Source organism: Peromyscus maniculatus, chromosome 18 (assembly GCF_049852395.1).
Source record: "Peromyscus maniculatus bairdii isolate BWxNUB_F1_BW_parent chromosome 18, HU_Pman_BW_mat_3.1, whole genome shotgun sequence".
NCBI classification, from domain to species: domain Eukaryota; kingdom Metazoa; phylum Chordata; class Mammalia; order Rodentia; family Cricetidae; genus Peromyscus; species Peromyscus maniculatus.
The window spans coordinates 7,507,647-7,531,515 of NC_134869.1; the positions used below are offsets into that span (position 1 = coordinate 7,507,647).

At 43.8% G+C, this 23,869-nt stretch overlaps 1 long non-coding RNA gene across 2 annotated transcripts; it reads right to left on the bottom strand.

The window, feature by feature from the left end:
- Positions 1-14,318: 14,318 nt before the first annotated feature.
- LOC143269290 (uncharacterized) lies at positions 14,319-22,550 on the bottom strand. Of its 2 annotated transcripts, XR_013045688.1 has the most exons (4): positions 22,454-22,550; positions 16,780-21,887; positions 15,927-16,655; positions 14,319-14,540 (listed from the first exon to the last, which is right to left on the bottom strand). It is a non-coding gene; the product is annotated as an uncharacterized LOC143269290 (long non-coding RNA). The 2 variants fall into 2 exon arrangements; XR_013045687.1 differs by having other exon boundaries at positions 15,927-21,887.
- Positions 22,551-23,869: the final 1,319 nt, after the last annotated feature.

Sequence of the window (23,869 nt, forward strand, 5' to 3'; positions counted from 1 at the left end):
CAGATCATAGGTTGTCTGGGAAACATGCTGCAGTGTAGAATAATTCCTGCAAGATAACAAAAGAGATAGGAAGAGCAAGTGAAACAATGGACAACACATGTTAATGGCGTCAGGAGAACTCCTGAGTGCTCTCTGTGGCAGCCTGCCCATCAGAACTTGACAGGAGGTGCAGGCCACCTGGTGAGATCTCCCAGCAGCCTTTGCTTTCCTCCCTAACCCTAACCCTGACCCTAACCCTAACACTGACTTTATCCCAGGTGACATTCTAATCTCATGCTTCTCTCCTCAGATCTAGTCTCCAAATCTAGATCTAACACTCAAATGTACTGGTTGGGAACCCTCCCGGATTTCTGCTGCTCTCTCTCATATTTCCCATGTTTAGGGAAGGATAAGAAGGTGGGCCAGGCATGTAGAGAGCAAAAGGATTGTGAGTATAGAACATTCAGGAAAGCAGCAGGTTTTTTCACCAACTGCCCAAATAGCAGTGCCTATAACACAAGTAAGCTATAAGCTTTTATTACATCTTTGGGTCTTATAATGGCTTTCAATTTAATGACTCCTGCCCAGCTTTGGCATATACCAGAATAGCATGGTATTTGTTGACATCACTGATGAAACCTCAAATTTACATCTAAGAAAGTTAAAACTGGAGATTTTGAATTTGCTAAGATAACTATTATATTTTACAATATGTGCATAGGATTTTAATATAGAATGTGTAATATTATTAAGTTTCTGGTTGGAAGAAATGTCTACACAGGAACTACACACATGTGTAATCTGATACCACAATGACTTCACAAGTCACACAGCTTGTGTAACAAATAACAACTAAAGCAGATATTCTCTAACACATGGTCAGGTGGCTAAGTGAAAATTACCCTGAAGCCTAGAAGAGTCACTTCTTGCTCTTCTCAAGCAGCTCTGAAAGGTTAAGGGTCAAGGAAGAACCTGAAGAGACATGAGTCAGCAAAACTCTCTTCTTCCTTCATCGTGGGGTGTGGGCACATGTGCAGTTCAATGCCTGCTGTGTCGTCTGCAGGGCAGTTCAACTGGAGATGCAGTGAAAATGACCACAAAAAGAAGACATGGAGCACTGGGCGGTGGTGGCACACACCTTTAATCCCAGCACTTGGGAGGCAGAGGCAGGCAGATCCCTGTGAGTTCAAGGCCAGCCTGGTCTACAGAGTGAGTTAAAAAAAAAAAAAAGATGTGGAGCCTTGTGATGGTTAATCTACACTGCCGGCTTGACTGGATTAGGAATCTATTGTGGTGGGAAGCATCATCCCATGGACTGAGCACCACCCCAGCACTCGCCTCTCCCTGTTTCCCGACTGTGATGGAGATGTGACCAGCTGCCTGCAGCTCCTGCTTCTGTGTCTTCCCTGCTGTGATGGATGACACCCTCAAATTCTGAGGTGAAATAAACCCTTCCTCCTTTAAGTTGCTTGCATCAGGTGTTCTGTTCCAGCTGTGAGAGCAGTACCTCACAGAATACCTGGAGGTTTCTGCCCCCATTAAAATGATTTTGCATTGTTTGAATTCCATTTGAACAATAGAAATCCTTTGCTTCATCCATCCCTTCTGTGACTCAGGTTCACAGCACACCAGTTCCCTTCTTCTATCGTTTAAAATCAGTTAAACAGAGACATAGTTCAAATTGTGTTTTGAGGAATCAGACTGACCTTTTAAAAATTAGATTCTACTTTTTAGCTACACAAGGGAAAATTTGAGCTTAGGATTTCAAAGGAAATGGCAGGCAGTCTGATTGCCTACCACACTCCCAAGGACTTTGTACCGAGACTGGTGGTCCTCTGTGAGAAGGGGCAGTGTCCCCCAGGCTGGCTGTGAGGAGGAGGAGGAGGCTCAAAGTCTCCAGCCACTCTTTCTCTGATAGAGTCTTTGCAGCCACGTGGCAGGTTTCCATTTCAGCTGTGAACTGTGAACTTGGAGCTTCACTTTCTGCCTCTAAAAGGAACACTGGGTTTTATGCCAGGGTGAGGAGAGGAGGGATGAGGAAAGACGCTGGGGAGAGGGGGGTCAGGTGCTGAGCAAGCAGTAGGGGTGGGTCAAGGCTCCATCTCGGAGTCACAGTGGCAGGACCAAGAGCAATGCAGTGGTGAGAGACCCGAGGGAACTGTAGTCTGATATACAGTTCCCTGATTAGCCTCAGGAGGGGCATTGGGCCAACAATCAGTATCCAGGACCCTTCTCCAGCTACAGTATTTCTTTGTTACTTGGCAAAGGAAGAAATGTCTTCAACACCGAAGAAGCATCTCCATTCAGTCGGTTTGACGGGAGCATTTTGACGCACTTATAATTACCAGGAGCATCCAGCATCTTCGTTCTCGATTTCTGTAGTATCCCCGGGTCTCACATCACATCACCGCCCAGGTGACAGCTGCACCATTGTGAATCCCGTCCTTTTAAGAGTGGAATGTTAGTCACTGCCAGTTCGGCAAACAGACCTTATAGCTGTGACCTAAAAGAGCTGTGAGTGTGGTGGGGACGCCCACTGGCTGACAACAGGGTTCTAACAGCCTGGCTACAATGGCTTCTTTTGTCTTCAGAAGCTTTCAGAAAATCTGATATTCACAGTTTCTGTGCATCGATTTTGTTGAGAGGCAATCTCCGTATGAAACCCAGAAGTTACTGAATGGATCTCAGTGGCACGAAGATTCAAGTCCATGAGCTCCAGGGCCCAGGGGAGCTCTAAGGTTTCCTGGAGCCCGCCAGACTGCTGTCTGTACATGCTGCTTGATAGCATCTGGTGGAGTCAGGATGAAGATGCAGCAGAGCTTAGGGGCTTTTTGTTGTTATTGTTTCCCTTTTATCGTTAAGAGACTCATTTGAAGCAGGAAACAGAGACACGGCAACATCGAAACTAATACACACTCTTTTGATGAGAAAACTGACCTGTCACCCATCTGACACAAACCCAATCAAAACTGGGCTGGACTAGGTTCACTAGCCATGGACATGGACATGGAGGGCTCAGAGTCACCATCCTGTGTAGAGATCTTCTGAAGGAATTTCCCTAGGACTCCTACTGTGAGAGAAAGAAAGGGCAAAGGGAGTTGGTCACTGGAAAGACATTTCACAGTCAGGCCAGTGATGATGGTCACCTTGATCAGGATGGGTCACCTTAGCTATGCACCTCTCCCCTGTTTACACTCAGACCTCACTGAACCTCTTAGTTCCTTCCCCCAATGTGGCTACAAGGAACAAATCCCCTTTTTCTGCTTTTCGTGATCAACTGTGTTTTTAATGAACTCATTGAGGACAGGTGACTTGTTGGGGCCAACTCCGATGGCCTGAACACAAAGCAGGAACGTGATTCAGAAAAGGTTTTTAAATTTTATATTCTAATTGCATGTTTTTAAACATCTCTCTGAGAATTTGTTAAAAATAATAAAAGAATAAAATTGCTATGGGAGAATCATACTAGTCACACAAATTGGAAAATCCAGAATGTCAGCAACTTTTGAGGCGCTGGGCAGTTTGGGGAATCCACTCATCTTTGCCCAACATTACGTTCCATTTGTCGTACAAAAGACGCATTAATGTGAATCTGGAAATGTACTTAAAGCAATTATTGTAATTCAAAACACTGAATTTTTTCAACATTAGAAACACAAGGAATACTCCAGCCCTGCTTCGTGGGGTGTTCTGTACACATGCTGCTTTTCTTTTGTTCCGTTCATAGCCTCCACTCCTGGGGAAGGAGGCTGGCTTTACTCACTGTTTTCTGTCCTTGTCCTTTTGCGTTTAAGTCAGACATTCGAGCATCATGGACACCTCTGCTACAGACTTCTCAACACCTGTTTCTTAGGCTTCACTCTTGTCCCACTAGGGGCTTGTGGGGTGATAGCCTGTCAGTAACGGCTTATGGGCATGTGACAGGAAACTAGAGACCAAAGTGAACTACATCAAGGCTAACACATGAAAGAAGTCAGTTGGCCAAGAAAGCCCATTTCTGCTAGGTTTCATGTAAAAAGGGAGGGTGCCAGATATGACCATGTAAATGGCCTAACATGGGCTCTGCCTAGTAATTTACCTGGAGCTGAAATATCCCCTCCAGAAGGAGAGGGGAGGCTCCTGAGATACCACACATCTGGAAAATATGAAATCTAGAAGATTCATGAGGTCCTTCCCCTAGGTTACAGAAACGGTCAGCTGCGGCTGCACTTTGAGCATCTGAGCTTCTGGGAGCCACATCCCAACCTGTTGCTCTGCCTTCTGCTCTCCTTACAGCAGGAAAAGCCTCCATCTCTGAGCCAGGTGTTTGGCGCTGGATATGAAAAAGGAAATTTTCTAGCTTCCCAAGAGGGTGAACTGAGATTTTACAAAATTCTGAACAGGAAGTCATTGCTAAAAGTCAGATAATGTTGTATGTGCATGCATGTAATTCTGTGTGTGTCGTTCGTATGCACACATACATGTACATTTCACCTGTCTCGTAACAGTATACTAAACATGTGCTGTTCACCTAATTTCCCCTGGACAGCCTCTCCTTGCTTAGACTCTGATGATATCATTTCTGGAGGATGCAGATGTCTTACAAAAACTAATTGGCTGAATGACTGCAAAATGCTCAAAATAATATTTGCCACTAACTTTGATAATATGTTCCACTTCTTACTGATTTCTGTTACCTTTTAGGGTCTGTCCTCTTTTGCAAAGATATTCCATGCAAAGAAATTTTACTGTTGACCTATAAATATTGAGGGACACAGGCTTTGATAATAAAAATTCCACTTTATAGATGAATATTTGCATGTAAATATTAATATGAATTTCATAATAATCCATTTTAAGGAAAAATCTCCTCAAATTACCATACTCAAATTTTTGAGTAAATTTACTCAAAAATAACCATTATTTTCAAGTAATCACAATGTATAGATTGTAATGTCCTAAGTAAATCCTAACTGATTACTTTTGTCGAGGAATTATGAAATATATTTATAATGTAGCAGTGACCCCCAGTGGTCAGAAAAGGATGGGCAACTGTTCATAGTTTAAAAGGCTGACAGCCCCTTCCTTCCAAACTGAATTTTTACAAAGAGTTAAACCAACATTCACGTTGTTTGATCCAGGCAGGAACTAGTATTTGTAACTCTGTAGTTTATAAAGAACTGTGAATGCATTGTAGCCAAGTCGTAATGACAAGAATATTAAATCATTGCTCAAAGGCATTTAACTGTGCACAAATCAAGATTTTCTTATAAATTTTCATAGTGTCCTGAAATTCAGAAGTTCCTCTAAACATCCACCCATCATGGAGGGGAAAGTGAGAAATAGACAAGCCACCTGGCCTCATCATATTTTTACTTAAAGGTCTGAAGGACTCATATCAGATATTTCATTCAAAAATAAATATCTGAAAGGAATCACCCTCACATCCCATGCCTGGAGCATGCTTCATTCCTGATTCGCTTCCTTGTCCTTTTCTTTGAGACAGGGTCTCACTATGTAGCCCTGGCTGGCCTGGAACTTGATATGTAGCCCAGGCTGGCCTTGAACTCACAGATATCTGCTCGCTTCTTCCTCAGGCGTGCTGGAATCAAAGGCATGTGCCACCTCACATCAGCTCTGATTTTTGCTTCTTGAGCTGATTTCTGCTTGTCTCAGTTATCCTCTCTTCTGGTCTAGCAGTGTGGCTGACAGCCTCAATGACTTCCGGTGTCAAGCTGAAGTTGAGACAACACGTTGACCTTACTGAGGACCACAACTCAGAGTTAAACCTATCTCTTGGAATGTTTATATGCCATTGTTCTTGTCTGCAGGCCGTTTGTTAACAGTTTTCTTCCTGTGTCTATTCTAAGTTTAAGCACTTCTGCAAGGCAGCACCATGTACTGTGTATCTGAGCTCTTGATGCTTCTGTTAAAACTGTGATTCCCTCTTTCCCTGACGGTCTTCAAAACACAGAGGCAGGGAAGGTCAAACTGATTACTTCCTAGGAGAACTACTGGAAAATCAAGAACAGCTCCAGAGCAAGTGGACGTCAGAGGGATGATGGACACTCTGGGATTCAAGGGTGAGGGCTGAAGATTAAGGCTACCTAGAATATAAAACACCACTGGTGTAGACTCACTAGCATACTACGACAGGCAGTATGAGAACCTGAAGATGGGTTCATAGACATGTCCCCAGAGAAAGGATAAGTGATGTGGCATCATATTGCTACTGAAGATTTACAGGGGTGTAGGAGAAATGGCAGAGGAGGAGGAAGGAGAAGAGGTATTTGTGGTAACAATGCCTGCAGCTTTCCAGTTTCTGACAGAAACCTAACCCTAGTCTCAGGCTGCTGGTGGCCATGCTATGCTGTCTCCTCCTGCTGCGTGCGCTAGGTCAGTTAAGAACAGAAACAGTAAACACACTGACTTCCCTCTCACCGATTCCTTCTGCCATGCTCGTCCTTTCCGAGAATTTCCACACTGTTTTGACAGTCGCACCCCACTTTCCTCCTCTGCTGGGCTTCTTCACGGTGCTCTGTCTCTTGTTGCTTCTAGACACCTAAGGTGTTTCTCCTCCCTGCATTTGTTTGCAAGATTTCTTCCAGCATCTTCTAGTAGCTGAAGATGGTATTCAGTCTTGAGTGTGTTTAACTGGCCTGGTGTCCCTGAGCGTCCTCAGCCTGCCTTGATGTTCACATAGCCCATGTCTAGTCTAAGGGATCTTCTGCAGTCTATTCTAAGTCCTTGCTAACCTCACCCTTTCTTAATACAGCGAGTTCTAAATCTATCAGTGATGCATGAACATCTCAAGATTCCCCCCAAAGCGTGTGTGTGTTCCTCAGCATCTCCACAGAGGCAGCTAATAGCATTCTCAAATGTCACATCTGGTCTTTCCTATGTCACATAACGTCAACTCACTCCTTTGTGCTCCTCAGTACTGCTAGGTTTCAAACCTGGGACAAACGGCTGAGGTGCCTATACAACATATCAAAATAGACCTGGCCACCAGGTTCTCCCGGCATCCCTCAGTCCCTACCTGTTAAAGGGTCCTCCTGGCTGGCATACCCAGCCTGCTACCCTGACCTTCTCCAGCCCTGGGGTTGGGCTGCCCTTCTCCTAGCTACCCTTCCTTAATCCAATCATTTTGGTTGAGTGCTATCTGTGTACCTTTGGGCCTCCTGTCTGCTGCACCTGGTTCCCCTCTCTCCTCTCTCCCTTCCCTTCCTCCATCTCCTCACATGGCCCACCTCAGTCTGGTCATGTCCATTCTGGGCTCTCCCAGATGTTTTAGCCTCTGGCTATGCTCTCCCACATATCTACAATAAACCTTCTCCTTCATAATACCTAGGAGCAGTCTCATGTATCCCTTTCCTTTTTTTTTTTCCATTCAAGTACATACTTTATTCAACTTAGATGCTACTCTTTGTCTGTCTCTCATTCAACAAACATTCATGCTGGGGCGTCCCTCCTACATGCATGCATTCAAGTCTGTACTGAAACTACAGCAGTGAGCAACAACTTGGCCAAAAAAAAAAAAAAAAAAAGGCTTCACAGGGCTTACATACAAGAAGGTAGGCTCAGGCAATACACAACATCAAAATTTATATTGGGGGATCAAGAGTTCTGCGGGTGTCATTTAACATTTTTAGTGGCATGATGAAAGCTTCACCAGGAAGGTGGCGGCTGAACCTCTTCTTGGAGGGCATGAGAACCCAGGTGTGTGAATATGTAGAGGGGTTTTCCAGGCAGAAGATTTGGTAAATGCAAACACTCTGAGTCACCTGGCCTAGAACGATGAGACCTGTGTGACTGGAGCCCCATGGGAGCTTCAAGACAGGAGGGAGGGGAAACAGAGGCAAGCCAGATCTGGTGGAGACTTGACAACCAGTGAAAGATTGTGCTTTCAAGATGAGACGGGAAGTTCCGATTCTGGACAGAAGAGTCATGACTTGGCTTCTTTTTTTTAAACCAGGGTTCCCTTGCCTTTTCTCTGAGAAACCACAGTTTGAAGGTGAAGGTGTGATCAGTAAAGGAGGTTGGAAATGATATTGACTTCACAGATTCACAGCTACAGGGCCGTGAAATGATATTGACTTCACAGATTCACAGCTACAGGGCCGTCCTATACACCCTATGAACTCGCAAGCTTAACACTTGGGAAGACTCAGAAACGTTCGAGGAATGCTTTAATGTTCTAGAAATCACTGTCCAAACAATGTTACAGCAACTCTGAGAAAAGCAGGAGACTGTCCCAGAAATGGATCAATTTTAAGATGAGCGTAAGATTCAGGTGTGGGAAAACCTGGAGTATTTCAGCTTCTGGTTTCAAATGAGTATCTCTATTTCATCCTATATGGATTTTAGAGTAATCTTGTCATTTACTCATTTTTATTAAGTAGCTTGGGTTTTGTTGTTGTTGTTGTTGAATAGACTATAAAAATGTAAGAGCATACCAATGCAATAAAATAACTAGTCTATTGATGTGGATTTTATAGGGGTTGTCTACTTGACAGGATATAGACTCACCTGTGAGGCAAGTCTCTGGCAGGCCTGTAAGGGATTGTCTAGGTTATGTTAATTGAGAGGGAAGACTCACCCTAGGTGTGGAGGACTAATCCTTGGACTAAGCTCCTGGACTGTGTGGAAACAAAGCTCTCTGAGCATGAACACTCATCTGTCTTCATGCTCTGACTGAGGCTGCACCATGACGAACTGCTTCAAGCTCTGGCCTCCCGATTTCTCCACTGTGATAAACTGCACCCTCCAACTACGAGCACAGACACCCTTTCTTCTTTCATTGGTACACTGTATCACAGGAACAGCAAAAGTCACCGAGTGAAGAGTGCCCCAAACCTCCAGAATGTTCCTTTGAAGTCTCTTCGTGTACTGGATGCATAGGTATGTATACATCTGAGACATTCGAGGCTCCACTGTCCAACAACCACGTACATGGGGAATTAAAGGCCATGCCCCTGTCCTGGGACACAGTCCATGGTATTCTTTACCCACCTGATATTCAATGAGAGTAAAGAGATGGAATTGCTTTTAAAAGAATGTCTTGTCTCAGCCACTGAGATGGCTTAGCAAAGAGGCTTGCCAGCCAAACCTGATGACCTGAGTTTGATTCTTTGAGACCCAGATGGTGGAAGGAGAGAACCGACTCCTGTAAATTGTCCTCTGGCCTCCACGAGCATGAACACATATGCACATACACATAGAAAATAAATTAATATATAATATTTAAAAAATAAAATGTGTTTCATTGCATTCAGCATGAGATTGCAAAGAAACCCTACCTTCTCATGACCACAATGTATGAATCACAAAAGGTTTTCCAAAGTCTTTCAGAGAATGGGAATCTATCCAGAGGCAGAACTTTCTTGTTCCATCAGATCCCTGAAAGGCGCATGTGCAGGCTGTATCACCGGGCTTGTTTCTACAGGCTGGGACGCCACAGCATACCCTGCTTCATGTTCCCTCTGCTTCTCCTCTGGCCTGGCAGAGAATTCCCACGCTGGCCTTCTTCCGCAGACTCAGTAAATCTTTCAGCATCTCAGGAAAGTTCTCCCAGGAGTACAGGATGGCTGCATGTGATGTGCTGCCTCCACGCAGGGTTTGGTCACAAAGCCGAATGCAGCTCTGGGCCTGGTTTGTATCTCAGTCATCAGAGGATACAGAAAACCACCATCCCACAGACCTCCACCTGCCCTGAGAGCTGTGCCTTCTGACACCATCAGGATGCCAGATTCTATGACTTTTCCTTTGGCTTCATCCAGCCCAGCGCTTTGCACCAAAGGAAGGCAAAGAGTTACAATGATACACACCCCACCTGAGACTCAGCCACAGATTTGCCTGGGGATAAAGCCGGCTTCCCAGACATGGTCACTCATAATCTTCTATTTTCTGTTTAGTGTGTATTTCTGCAGGTCGTAGACCAATGTTAAAGAATTTGATTAGCATGTGTTCCCCAAGACTCAGTCAGAAATGCTATAATAATATCCACCTTGGCTCTTTGGGGACCACACTACCCCCAGTCTGGACTTTTAAAGTACATGTGGTCCCAAGGGCTTTTAGCAAGAAAGTGGATTTAGGTAGGGTTCTATAATACAATGGCTAATCTTGGTGTCAATTTGACACACCTGGGAAGAGGAACTAACAATGGAGGAATTACCTCCAGATTAGCCTATGGCCTTGTCTATAGGGCACTTCTTAATTGCTAATTGGTGTAAGAAAGCCCAACCTGACAGGGCTATACCACACCCCTAGGCCGTGGGTCCTGGGATATATAAAGAAGCCAGCTGACCTAGAGCCTGAGGGTAAGCCCGCCAGCAGCATTCCTTCATAGCTTCTGCTTCAGTTTTTGCCTCCAACTTCCTGTCCTGGCTTCCCTTGAGGATGGACGCACTGTAACCTGCAAGCAGCCAAATAAACTCTTTTCTCCCAAAATTGTGTTTGGTCAGTGTTTCATCACAGCAACAGGAAACCAAATTAGGTCATAGGCTAATCTGGAAAAATGACCATGACATCTTAAACTTAAAAACTTTTAAAGGAGCATGGGATACAAGTCCTTGAAAAAACAAATGTATACATACACACATGTGTTCATGTGCTTCGATATAGGCACAGAGATAGAGATCTCTGGAAACATATGCTGTCACTGCATTGTTTTTTAATCTTGGTTTTTATAAGTCTGCACCTTCAGCTCTGCGCACAGAGGATTTTGGAAAAGTTGTAGTGAGAGGTAGGGCACACAAGCACACAATATCCTTTCATTATAAACCTAATTAATTTTAATCTTCATGAAAATCTAATAAAGAACAGCTCAGAAGACAGATGGAATAAGTTTACATCAGATTTTTAATTTAATATCTAGTATTAATTCACTGAATTAATGTATATTTTACTCAGAATTTTATAATGTTATCCAAATTATACAAGATTCAGTATGACAGGCATTTCCATCTGAACTGAACATTCTTAGAACACTGATGAATGGTTTTTAAGCTACATTAAACAGAGACTCATTTTTTGAATGTAATAAACTTTTGTCACCAGGAAGCTTGCCTCAGTGGGAGTTAGTAATGACATAACAAACAGTATCAGGCTGTGTCCCCCCCTGGTTATGGTGTAAAGACTGTCTCAACTGGCTTTTAAGCACCTAGCCTGACCCATGACCACAGAATTACATTGACCTCTGCCCGGACCTAGGAGTCAGTACAAACCATTCTTTGTAGGAAACTCAATGACCTCAAATATAGTAAATTAATTTTAAAGAAATTAAATATTTAATTAAAACTTTGTATGTGTTCACAAAATAGAGGAGAAAGTGAGTCAGGACACATTCAGCCAAGCAGATCCTAGATTTATGTTTTCTAATATGCAAATATAATTCTAGAATTTTGATACAAAATTATTCTACACTTGGGGGACATTATTGAATTTGTATTAAATTAGCTCTTGTACAGTCACAATAGTTCTGGTTGATGTGATAAATACGTTACAAAATGCAAATTAAGGGGGTGCTGTGATGGTATTGTGTTCCCCAAAATATTGTGTACCCTAATAAAGTTATCTGGGGTCGGAGAACAGAAAAGCCACTAGATACTTAGAATAGGCAGTGGTAGCACACTCCTTTAATCCTAGCATTCCAGAGGCAGAAATCCATCTGTTCAAGGATACGTGACTTACGCCTTTAATCCCAGAAAGCAAGTCTTTAATTCCAGGGAGTGATGGTAGAAAGCAGAAAGGTATATAAGGCGTGAGGACCAGAAACTAGAAGCATTTGGTTGGTTAAGCATTTGGCCTGGGTAAGCATTTGGCTGGTTAAGTTTTCAGGCTTCTAGCAGCAGTTCAGCTGAGAGCCATTCGGATATGAGGACTCAGAGGCTTCCAGTCCGAGGAAACAAGATCAGCTGAGAAGTTGCCCAGGTGAGTTTAGCTGTGGCTTGTTCTGTCTCTCTGATCATCCAGTGTTCACCCCAATACCTGGCTCCAGGTTTGATTTTATTAATAAGAACTTTTAAGATTCTTGCTACAGGGTGCAGATTAATTCCAGCTTACACTGCAAGCAGTGTGGTCTGTCATGGCAGAGAAGTCAGAGCAGCTAGCTGGGCACATGACACCTGCAGACTGGAAGCAGAGAGACAGGAATGCAGGCACTCAGTTGCTTCTCTTTTAGGTCACCCTGGGACCCTAGTTCGTGGGTAGGTGCTGCCTACATTTAGGATGGGTCTCTCCACTTTAATTAACTTAATTTAAAATATTTCCCACAGACAGTTCAGAGGTTTGTTTTCATGGTGACTCTGAATAGTATCAAAGAGAAGAAAGCGACCACCAGGTGGCAAATGGGTACTTGGCTGCAGTGATTATGAGCACTGGGAATGGGACCTTTCTCTACTGTCCTGTGAAAAAGTGGACCTGGGGGTAGGGATGTAGATAAATGTTGATCTCTTATCTGGGAAGTAAAGGGCTGGGAATTTAAGGATTATTAGTATAAATAAACATGGGAACATGAAGAGAGAAGACAGGTGTCAGCCTGATCTCTGTGGTTTGAGCATCCATAGAGATGTCATTCGAAAGAGGCCATGCATTCACAGGGTCACAGGGCAGGAGCCACATGCCCCAGCTGGCCCTGAGGATGATCTGTCCTACCAGGAAAGAGAGGCAAGGAAAATTTCTCCTGTCTCCTGGAGGTCCAGATTCAGCACACAGGAAGTCATCACCCCCTCACCTGAAGGCCTGCTGCTCAGAAAGAAACCAGAGAAAACTGTCACCAGGGGACCCAACCAAAGAGAGGAAAAGGAAGACGCCATTCCCAGTGACTTCTAGCTTCTATTAGTCATGGAAAGGAAAAAAAATTAGCAAATGGTTGTATGGAAGCTCCATTTTTAAGGACAAACCTGCCACCCTGTGGCAAGAAGAAAAATACACTTAAAAAAAAAAAAAAAAAAAAAAGCCTGCTTGGCATTTCAGCCTAACCTAGTGGAGGACCCACAGCATGAGATTTCAGGGATATTATGTCATGTATGCTAAATATTACTTTGTATTTCTGTTGGTTCATTTTGAAGCCTTAAATCATCTTAGGGGAGAACCAAATAGCCTGGTTCAAGGAAAGACGTTTATCTTTGTCTTAAAGAATATTTACATATATGTTTATGAATGTCAAGAATGTATGATAATTTAGACTCAAAAAAACAGAGAAAAATATATCCTTCTCAGTTGTTAACATGGTGTTTACACAGATAGTCAAGAAAATGCTCTCACTTCTCTTTCATATCTGCTGTCCATCTTCGGAGAAAGCAGCCTTCTACCTAGAGAATCGCATCCCACAGAGAATTCTCACCACAGTGGTGTATGTTGACTGTCTTGTTAATTAATAGTGTACATGGTGGTCCCTGACTTCATTATCAGGACAGAAGTCATCAGGGCACCGTGGAGAGTCACCAAGTGTACCGACTGCAGAAGCAGGCAGAACCTGGAGGTATGGGGAGCGCACAGGACTTGGGGTCTCTTTCTGAGTGGGAATAGCCTTGCCAAGAAAATGAGGAGGACATCTGAGTTCCATAAATTTTAAAGGATTAAATAAGATGATTTAGCTTAATGACTGTCACAGATTATGGAAAGAGTGGTGGCCAGTGGATACCGGATATCCAAAGACACTAGAGAATAATTTTTAAATTTTGTAGAGTGGAGTAATAGCATACTAGATATGTAGAACAAGCTATCTTTGCAAGTGGTGATGTGTTGAATTCCTGTGAATGGACTAACATGATACTGTGGGGCACTCTGGCTGTCATGTGTAGGATGCCAGAACTATGATCCCTCAAAATTCATGTGTCTCCAGGAATGATTGCACACCTCAGTCCCAGCCTGTGGAAGACAGAGGGAGGAAGACTGTGAGTTCCAGTATAGACTGGACTCCACAGAGGATAAAAATGAAGAGTGCCAGGGATGTGGCTCAGTGGTAAAGGCCTATTCTAGCATGTGCAAAGGTTTAGATCCCATCCCCCAGACCAAAATTAATCAGTTATTTAATTTAAAGATCACATGTTGAATCCCTAACTTTGGAAACACAACATTCAGGAGACAAATCGGGTCATATGAAGTCATAGCAATGGACTGAATCAAATATTTCTCCTTCTCTCAACCTCTCTTTCTCCTTCTGTCTCCCCCTCTCTGTCTCTGTCTTTCCCTTCCCAGGGTGGCATTATCAGAAGCTAGCTTCTGCCTTAGGCTCCCAGCATCAGTGTAGTTCAGGGGCTGCTGCATGTCAGGGTGTGTGAAAGGGAGGTGTGATGGGTCTTGGTTTACTTTTGTGCCCTCATAGGTGTCCAGAGGCGTTGATTGCTCAGCAGTCATCTCTTCCACATTTTTATTCTCTGTTTGTTCCAGGCTTGGAGCTGGAGAGAAGTCCAGGAATTCTGAAGGACTGTGAATGAGGCCAGTCAATGACCTGTCCCTGTCAACAAGTGGTGTCTTCATCTGGACATCCTGGGAGCAGGCTTGCAGAGGTTTGGACTCTGCAGCAGACAGTGTCTGGCCTGAAGGTGTCAATCCCAGGGACCTCTCCATTTCCACCACTGCAAAAGAGTCAAGGAAGCAGTCAGTGCCTGGTAAGTGAGATGCTCCCCTCCGTTCAGCGCACCTCAGCACTCAGGCTCCTGTAGCAGTGGGACGGGCATTCCTATGAGCTCGGCTTGAGTAGCGAGGGCAGCCCCTCTTTCTGGAGACGTAGTAACTCCTCAGGTGTTTCTGGTGACCATGCAATATCATGTTTTCTCAGATGCTTGCGGGTTCCTTCCTGTTTGGGCAGTGTGTACATGTGTAGTAATCATGGGAGGAGGTGAAAGCTTTCCCTTGGTGTTTGGTCCAGTTACCCTCCCTTTTGTCTTGGAAACTGTGCCTCTCATTTCTTAGAAGTTTGCTATTAGGCAGTTTGGTCCATAATTTTCAAAACTTACTCATCTCTGCCCGCTTCTTTCTGTTTATGGTATCACGCATAAGCTCCCAGAAGCATGAATTTTTGTGTGGGTTTAGGTATCCAAACCCAGCTCCACATTCCTGAAAGGAGTTCAAGAACCCTGACTTTCCTTGAGCTCCCATTTCACAGACTTTTTATAAGTGACATGAAAATTAATTTAAGAAGGTGAAATCTTTAAGCTTGAGTGTGACTTTATAGTAGAGAACACATCAACATGATCATGGACTTGGGTCACTGCTGAAGAACCACAGAGAAAGAGAAAGAAAAAGAAAAGAGAGAGCAAGAAAGAGATAGAGAGAGAAAGAGAGACAGAGAGAGAAGAGGGGAGAGGGAGAGAGAGAGAAGAGGAGAGAGAGAGAGAGAGAACCACAGAGAAAGAGAAAGAAAAAGAAAAGAGAGAGCAAGAAAGAGATAGAGAGAGAGCGAGAGAGAAGAGGAGAGAGAGAGAGAGAGAGAGAGAGAGAGAGAGAGAGAGAGAGAGAGAGAGAGAGAGAGAGAGACTCTGCCCCCACTTAGCAGTATTCCACAGGTCCACCAGACTCTCACTATAATTTCACAACAGACACTTGGAATATGGAAGGAACATTTCCTCCAGGACAGATTCAGAGTTGCATTGCTCTGGAGTCCGATTTCAACTCAGGAAAAATCAAGTGTTACCAAACCAGAAAATTCTTGCTGTCTTCAAGAATCCCAAGAAATAGATTAGGAAGGAGGTGACTGTATTGTATTGGTGCATGGGACTGCTTAGTTTGGGCAGTGACATGTGTCCTTTGGCACATGCCTTGAACATAATGAAGTATGGCTGTCACTCACTGTCTTGCATTGTCTCTCATTATAGAGAATGAAGATGAGGATGGTGAGCCAGAGCCAAAGCTAACCTGCCAGGACTCCCGTTCTTCCTGTGTGTGGACATCCAACGCTAAAAGGAAGATCTGAGTCTCCTTTGAGTGCGGATCTCACTCCTTCCCCTCCTGGCTTTACTCACCTTGAAGACTGCTGTCTGGCATGGCTTGAGCAGGTGTGGGATTGTAGATGGCAGAGGTGGAGAAATGGTTTGGACATTTGCTGGCTGAATCTCCTTTAGCACCATCACCATCTCTGGTGGTAGGGTGGGACTCCCAGGGTAGGACACAGAGTCATCAACACTGCCCGAATCCTCCAGCCATTGCGGTCACAGACTGTTGTGGCCATAGTCATAGAGCTGACTGCCTTCCAGGTGGGAAGGTGCCAGGCTATATCCTTGCTTTGGCACCTCTAGTGGTGTGGCCTGGACAAGACTAGCAGACAGTGTTGGATAGGAAAGGACTAAGGAATTGGGATCTAAAATATTATCACACGGACTGCTATAGACAGGCAGGGAGAGTGGTATTCTGGTCAGTGACAGTTACAGTGAAGTCCAGGGATAGACCCCCCTTCCTGTCAGTGCTTCCTGTGAGATCCCACTGGAGAACACCTGGACAGGAGAGTGCCGAGGCAGAGATCAGGCTCTGGTCAGTCAGCGAAGTCAGCATGTTCGTGCTAACTCCTTGGTAGGGGTAGGCACTGTCCATGAGCTGCTGGCAACAAGTGCTGGAGTCCGATGCCAGGAGCCATGCTGAACTCACAGCTGGGTTCAAGACCCTGGAGAAGTTGCCCACACTTCCTGCTGAGGGTGTGGCCTTCCTCAGCAGAGACACAGAGGGTGGCAGAGCACATTCTGTCCCAAAGAAATTTTCTGTAAGAAGCAAGAGGACAGTGGAAAAATGGTGAGATGAAAGCTTTGTAGCTTCCTGTGACGAGCTGTGTTATCTCCAGTTTTACAGCCTGGGAGAGTCTAAGACCTACGTTCCCTCACATACCCCAAAGAAAATGGTTCAGAATGATCATTGGTACTGGATAGGATGACCCTCATTCGATGAACTGCTCGTTCTTCCTGTGTGGGTATGGAATTCCTAGTTGATCCACTTGGACCCTTGCTCTGATCTGGACACTGCCCTTCCTTGGCCCGCATTGCCTTGTTCTTATCCCTGCTGTGACACTGCTTCACAACTGTGTTCAGAGGCAGGAAACGGAAGTGTTTAGAGGTGGGAGAACCTTAGACAGCTTCTCACGCCTGTGCCTTCAGCCTGTTCGGAGCAGTTCCTGCTCTACAGAGAGAGACAGTGTCTCTCCACCTAGACCAGTCCGGCCTGGAAATCACACACATTGCCCTGCCTCTGCCTCCCAAGAGCTGGTGCAGAAGGCACATGCCATGTCCACTTGGCTTGACACTACTATGAAATGATAACTCAGGAATTTCATAGATAGGTACTGTATTTAGCTAATTACCCTTCCTGGTCCATTCCTTGTATACTTTATGACCTCTTATTATTTATATAACCATTAAACACATATGCATATATGACTTCATGAATGTAACCTGCTGATATTTTTCTTTCTTTTTTTGCACCCGTTTACTGAGACCTCTTGAGATTGCTAATGTATTTTGGGGTTCATCTCTGAATAAGATTGTTTCTCAGTTTAACTGTTGGTTAAAAATTGTTCTTAAAGAGTTCCTCAGTAACTGTTAATTTTTTAAACTCTTCTAGTGAGGCATCCTTGTGAGAACCGCCTCCACCCCTATCAGTTGTCCTTGTGCAGACAACAGCTATCTGTGGAGTGCCCAGTCACACTTGATAACATCCAACACCACCCATGCATGTAAGATGTGGGGAATATTGCGGAACATGGGCTTCGTGGAGCGTGAGAGCCAGGGACCAGAGCAGGATACTGTTTTCCATACGTGACAGCGAACCTTTGCCCAGACTAATCCCAGCAGTGTGCTTGCCTAAACATGGCTCGGGAAATGGCAATGCCTTGTGCCTTGGATTTAAAATCTGTTGTTGTCTGAAGCATTCTGTTCCAAACTGCCTTTGTGTACCTCCAGGGCATCTCTGGAGTGCCTTCTTGTACTTTTAGATTTTCTAACCCTGTGTACCAGGTTTTCTCCCTTCCCCCATTTACTGTGAGTCTGTCTTTCATGTAACTCCCTCGATATTTCTTCCACTACAGTAACTGCCCTTTTCAGAACCCACAGCCCTCTTAATCTCTCCCACTTTCCTTTTTTCATCCAGAGAAGTCCAAGTAACTCCAAAACATGGCAGCCATTCTCTCTGTCTATGTTTAACATTTATTTGGTGAGTGTGGAGACAGGCCAGTGTAGAACATCCTAGACTTGAAGGGACGTTCAACCCTTCAAGCTCTGCATGCTGTGATTACCGGTGTGTGCCACCATTCCTGGTGTGAACATTACTTTTAGAATATCCCTGAATTTGACATAATAAGTTAAAAGTAGTGGAGGGAGTCTGTCCCATTCATGGTATTGAGTGCTAGATCTCTGCATACCTTCTTCATGTTCCCAGGGTCTCTTGAGTTTAGCACCATCAAGATGGGCCTGATTTTATTCCCTGTTTACTTGCCTCTTAAGACTTGACAATACAGAGCCCAGAGCATGGAGACACTCTTATCTCCTTGAGGTGAATGGAAAACACTTGAGAGTAAACTGTCTGTCCAAAATCACATACCTAGTAATAACCAAAGCTAAATCTGGCATTTGACTTGAGATAGCTATATCAACATCAATAGTATCCCCATTAAACAAAGATTTAAAAGTGTAGTAAAAATAACTGGGAGAAGGGATCCACAACACTTTGTAAAGTTTCTTTCCTTACCGACATGGTCAGAGGGATAGTATCAGCAATCCACAGTACAATGGCGCTAGATCATTGGTTCTCCTTGTCTCATGAGCTGACCTAGTGGCCAGTGTGTCCAATACCAGACAGCACTCACTGGTCAGTGGTCACAGCTTACCTGTGATGATCCAAACCTGTGCATCACTGTGGAAACAGAAAGATTCTAGCAGGTGCTGGTATGGTTACAGGGAGATTGATGTCGTAAATCAGGCAGCAGCCAATGGCAAGGTCAGATTCCAAGCTAAAGGATGGGGTTGGTTGGAGAGGATGCCAGGAGACCAACAGTAGCCATGGAGGCTGAGGTGTGGGCTAGTGAAAGGAGGCAATCCTGGCATGGAAGTCTTGCTTCCCATGATGTCTAGCCTATGTATCATGGCAGTTCTTTTATGGTTCACTGATGAAAATGTGTATAAAGTGCATATGATGTGTCACATTCCAACAGAAAGTGTCCCATCACCATATACTGTACATACAGTCAGTAGCCTTGGACAGGAAGGAGAGGAGCACCTAGATTGAGGGACTCAGATGAGAAACTCTTTCAGTTGATCTTATTTATGGGCTGTCAGCATCTTTGCATGACTCAAGGAAGAGAATTAAGGGCTCCTTTATGGCTGTGTTGAAGGGCAGGGCTGAGTGCATTGAGTGCACATTGGATGATGAGCTCCAAGACGCTACTCTTTGGCTTTCTTTCTGGAGTCCAGCCTGGGACAGCACACACTAAGGAAGGACTGTCTTCTCTGCTTTTCATCCCTTCTTTGTAAGATTTCATCCTTGGAGCCGCTTGACACTGCATCCTTACACACTCATGGGCGAATTAATGTGAAGTTCCAGGAGCAGTGGTCTTCTGTTCCTCATGAAGATGCTTGTAATTGGAAGTTGCTGGGAGAAGCAAACAGCCGAGGGGCTGATGGTGAGTCAGGCTGTGCATGTTCCCTCTGTCAAGCCTCGGTTGCTCTTCTGCTGCCCAGACTCGCCTACCTCTGGATGTTTTTTCTTCTTCTCCTCTATTGTTTTCCTGAGATAGGCTTGTTTCTGTAGCACCTGTTGTTCTAGAACTGACTGTGCATCTCATTCTGGCTTCAGACACATGGACAGTCTTTTTTCTTGCCTCCCTTCTTATAGTGCCAAGGTTTTGAGCCAGTGAGTCTGGCTGCTTTCTTTCTTCATCCAAAAGTATGAGTATGACAGCTACCAAAGCTTCTTCCAGATCACCACACTGTTGTTGATATATTGTTCACCCCAATAAACTTCTCTGGGGGTCAGAGAACAGAACAGCCACAATATTAAACATAGAGGTTAGGCATTGGTAGCACACGCCTTTAATCCTAGCATTCCAGAGGCAGAGATCCATCCAGATCTCTGTGAGTTTAAAGCCCCACTGGAAACAGCCAGGCATGATGACTCATGCCTTTAATCCCAGGAAGTGATGGCAGGAAGCAGAAAGGTATATAAGGCATGAAGACCAGGAACTAGAAGCCTGGTTAAGCTTTTAGGCTTTTGAGCAGCAGTTCAGCTGAGATCCATTCTGGATGAGGACTCAGAGGCTACCAGTCTGAGGAAACAGGATCAGCTGAGGAACTGGCGAGGTGAGGTTAGCTGTGGCTTGTTCTGCTTCTCTGATCTTCCAGCGTTCACCCCAATACCTGGCTCTAGGTTTTTTTTTTTATTTTTATTAATAAGTACTTATAAGATTCGTGTTACACCACACGCTCTGTAGAATCCTGGGCTTCTAGCATTCTCTGCTGTGCTTGGGTCTGAGGCCAGGATAAATAGAGATTGGAACACTTGGAGGAAGAAGGCATTTTTTGGTACTGGATGCTGGGTTACATGAAAAAAGCAAAGTAGGTATTTTTGCTTTATATGTAAAAAGAATAACAATTCATTTCCCATCTCAGTGTATCTCCACAGACAGGAAAGTTTTAGATTTTTTTTTAAATATGGGGAAATCTTGTGTCTTTTCTCATTTTGGTTTGTATTGTATCATCCTTTCTGTCAGTCACTGGTAGTTTCACAGACTATATTGTGGCATGGTACTAGTATGCATTTACATACGTTTCTTATTCTAACTGTGTAGCACGAATCTTAAAAGTTCTTATTAATAAAAATAAAGCCAGAGCCAGGTATTGTGGTGAACGCTGAAAGATCAGAGAGACAGAACAAGTCACAGCCACACCACCTCATCTCACCTCATCAGTTCTTCAGCTGATCCTGTTTCCTCAGACTGGAAGCTTCTGAGTCCTCATCCAAATAGATCTCAGGTGAACTGCTGCTCAAAAGCCTAAAGCTTAACCACCCTAGTTCCTGGTTTTCATGCCTTATATACCTTTCTGCTTTCTGCCATCACTTCCTGGGATTAAAGGTGTGAGTCACCATGCCTGGGTATTTCCTGTGTGGCCTTGAACTCACAGAGATCCGAATGGATCTCTGCCTCCAGAAGGCTAGGATTAAAGATGTGAGTGCCACCATTTTCTGGCCTCTGTGTCTGTCTAGTGGCTGTTCTGTTCTCGGACCCCAGATAAATTTATTAGGGTACATAATATATTGGGGACCATATCACCCATATTTCCCCTTTTTTGGCTAAAATTAAGAAGCTTATAACTAATACAAGAAAAACTATATCCAATAAGTATATACAATATATACAGTCAAGAATTACATTAACGTTGTCTAGTCCATTAACATTTGACAGATGCAGATGAAAAATTCCATTAATATATAACAATGTCCAGTCCATTAACATTTGATAAACTCAGAAAAAAATTTCATTACTGATCCTATTTAAAACAAATAATTCCTTTTAAAAAGGAGATTCAATAATCTTCCTTTATATCTTATCCTATCCATGTTCTCTCTTCTTTCTTTTCATAATAGATTCAATAATCTACCTTTTGTCATTTTTATATCTTCCCCTTTTTTCTTTTTAGAGTAGATTCAATGATCTACCCATTTATCCTATTATTTCTTTATCTTTTTTCTCAGTGTAGATTCAATGATCCTCCTCATATCTATATTCTCTTTTTTCTTTTTTAAACAAGAACTCTGAATCTAATCTCCTTGTTCAGCTTTTTTCCTGACTGTTAACAATTAACAACTTGTAACCAACCATCATAAACAATGACAATATCTATAACTCATTAAACAACCAAAAACCTCCCATCCCACCTCTTGGGAATGTGGGTGTCGTTTTCTTAAAATTACTTCCTGCTTTCTGGGAGTGAAGACATCTTTAGGGGATCCTGAAAAGAAAATTTTTAGGTTAAGTATCAAGTCCTGTATCATTTGTCCAGTCGCTGTATAATAGGAAAGTGCAGGGCTTGTTTCAATTCCTTGCTCAAGTTGTCTGTGAATCTAGATCCTCTCAGCTAGTCATCTTGAAATTGTCCTGAACAGTTTGTAGTCCAAAATTGATCTCTCTGTAGTGTTAATCAGTTTAATGGCTTTACAATAGTCCATGTGGAATCATCTTTGTGGGGTCCCATGATCCTTTTGAAGATTTCAAAGTTGCTGTCATGGTTCCCTGCAGATTGTGTGTGTGTGTGTGTGTGTGTGTGTGTGTGTGTGTGTGTGTGGTTTGTTTGTTTGTTTTTAGAGACAGGTTTTCTCTGTGTAGCTTAGCACCTTTCCTGGAACTCACTTGGTAACCCAGGCTGGACTCGAACTCACAGAGAGCTGCCTGGCTCTGCCTCCCGAGTGCTGGGATTAAAGGTGTGTGCCACCACCCCCAGCTTTTTTTGAGGGGGGGAGGTGAATGATGGAAGATCAGAGAAACAGAACAAGCCACAGCCACACCACCTCACCTCACCTCATCAGTTCTTCAGCTGATCCTGTTTCCTCTGACTGGAAGCTTCTGACTCCTCATCCAAATGGATCTCAGCTGAACTGCTACTCAAAAGCCTAAAGCTTAACCACCCTAGTTCCTGGTTTTCATGCCTTATATACCTTTCTGCTTTATGCCATCACTTCCTGGGATTCAAAGCTCACTTCCTGGGATTAAAGGTGTGAGTCACTATGCCTGGCTGTTTCCAGTGTGGCCTTGAACTCATGGAGATCCAGATGGATCTTTGCCTCCAGAAGGCTAGGATTAAAGGTGTGAGTGCCACCATTTTCTGGCTTCTATGTCTGTCTAGTGGCTGTTCTGTTCTCTGACCCCAGATAAACTTATTAGGGTACACAATATACTGGGGAACACAATATCACCCACATAACTGCCTCAGAAAGCACTAACTAATATGACAATGTCTACCAGTCCTTACTGAAAATGACCCTGGACCCCTGTTTAGCTCTCCTCCTGCAGGCCCATGAGGTGTCAGAGCTTTCACTCAGGACCTCCTTTCCACTGAGCTAGTGCTGTAGAATGCAGCTACATGCCCAGCTCTGTAGAACTGTTCCTCCATGCAGATGGTTTCGTGTTTTGCATGGCTGCAGGTAGAATGTCTCTTTTCGCAGGAAAGCAGAAAGTCCCTGCCTTTCGCCCTTCCTGATTCCTTCATGACTCCCCACTTGTCAGATAATATGACACATTCCCAGTAGCAATCACTGAAAGTTGGAAAGTTCATTCACACTCCCGTTGTAGACATTTCAGAAAAAAATGTTTGTTATTTGTTTTTCATTTTTGGAGCTTAGTTTTTCCCCTTGAGTTTTGATGCTAATTTAATGAGAAGAAGAGACTTGGCAAGAATTTACATACAGCATTCAAATCTTAGTTTTGTTTTTTCTTTATGTGACTTCAGATACAGTCATTTATGGTCCAAAAACAATTGAAAAATTAAAAAAAAACATTTTCTTTCCTTCCTTCCTCCCTCCCTCCCTTCCTTCCTTCCTTCCTTCCTTCCTTCTTTCTCTTTCTTTCTTTCTTTCTTTCTTTCTTTCTTTCTTTCTTTCTTTCTTTCTTTCTTTTTCTTTCTTCTTTCTCTCTTTACTAATGCAGGGAGCTAGATGAATGTACTACAGTGACCACTAGTATTTAATAAGTTGACCCACCAGGCACGTGATTCCCTGTTGGAGGGCCCCCATGTGGCAAAGCTGTGGGGTTATTGACTGAATGACTAGTTGTTTTCTGTCTGTAACTTTCTAGGGTGCCACTGCTATGCCTCCCTAATAAGAACAGCTGTGGGGTACTTTCCACTGCCCTTTGGTGGTGTATTTTATACTTGTTGGACACACATATAGCCGTGAATGGTCAGGAAGATGATTTCTGCCTGTATTTTACATTACTCAG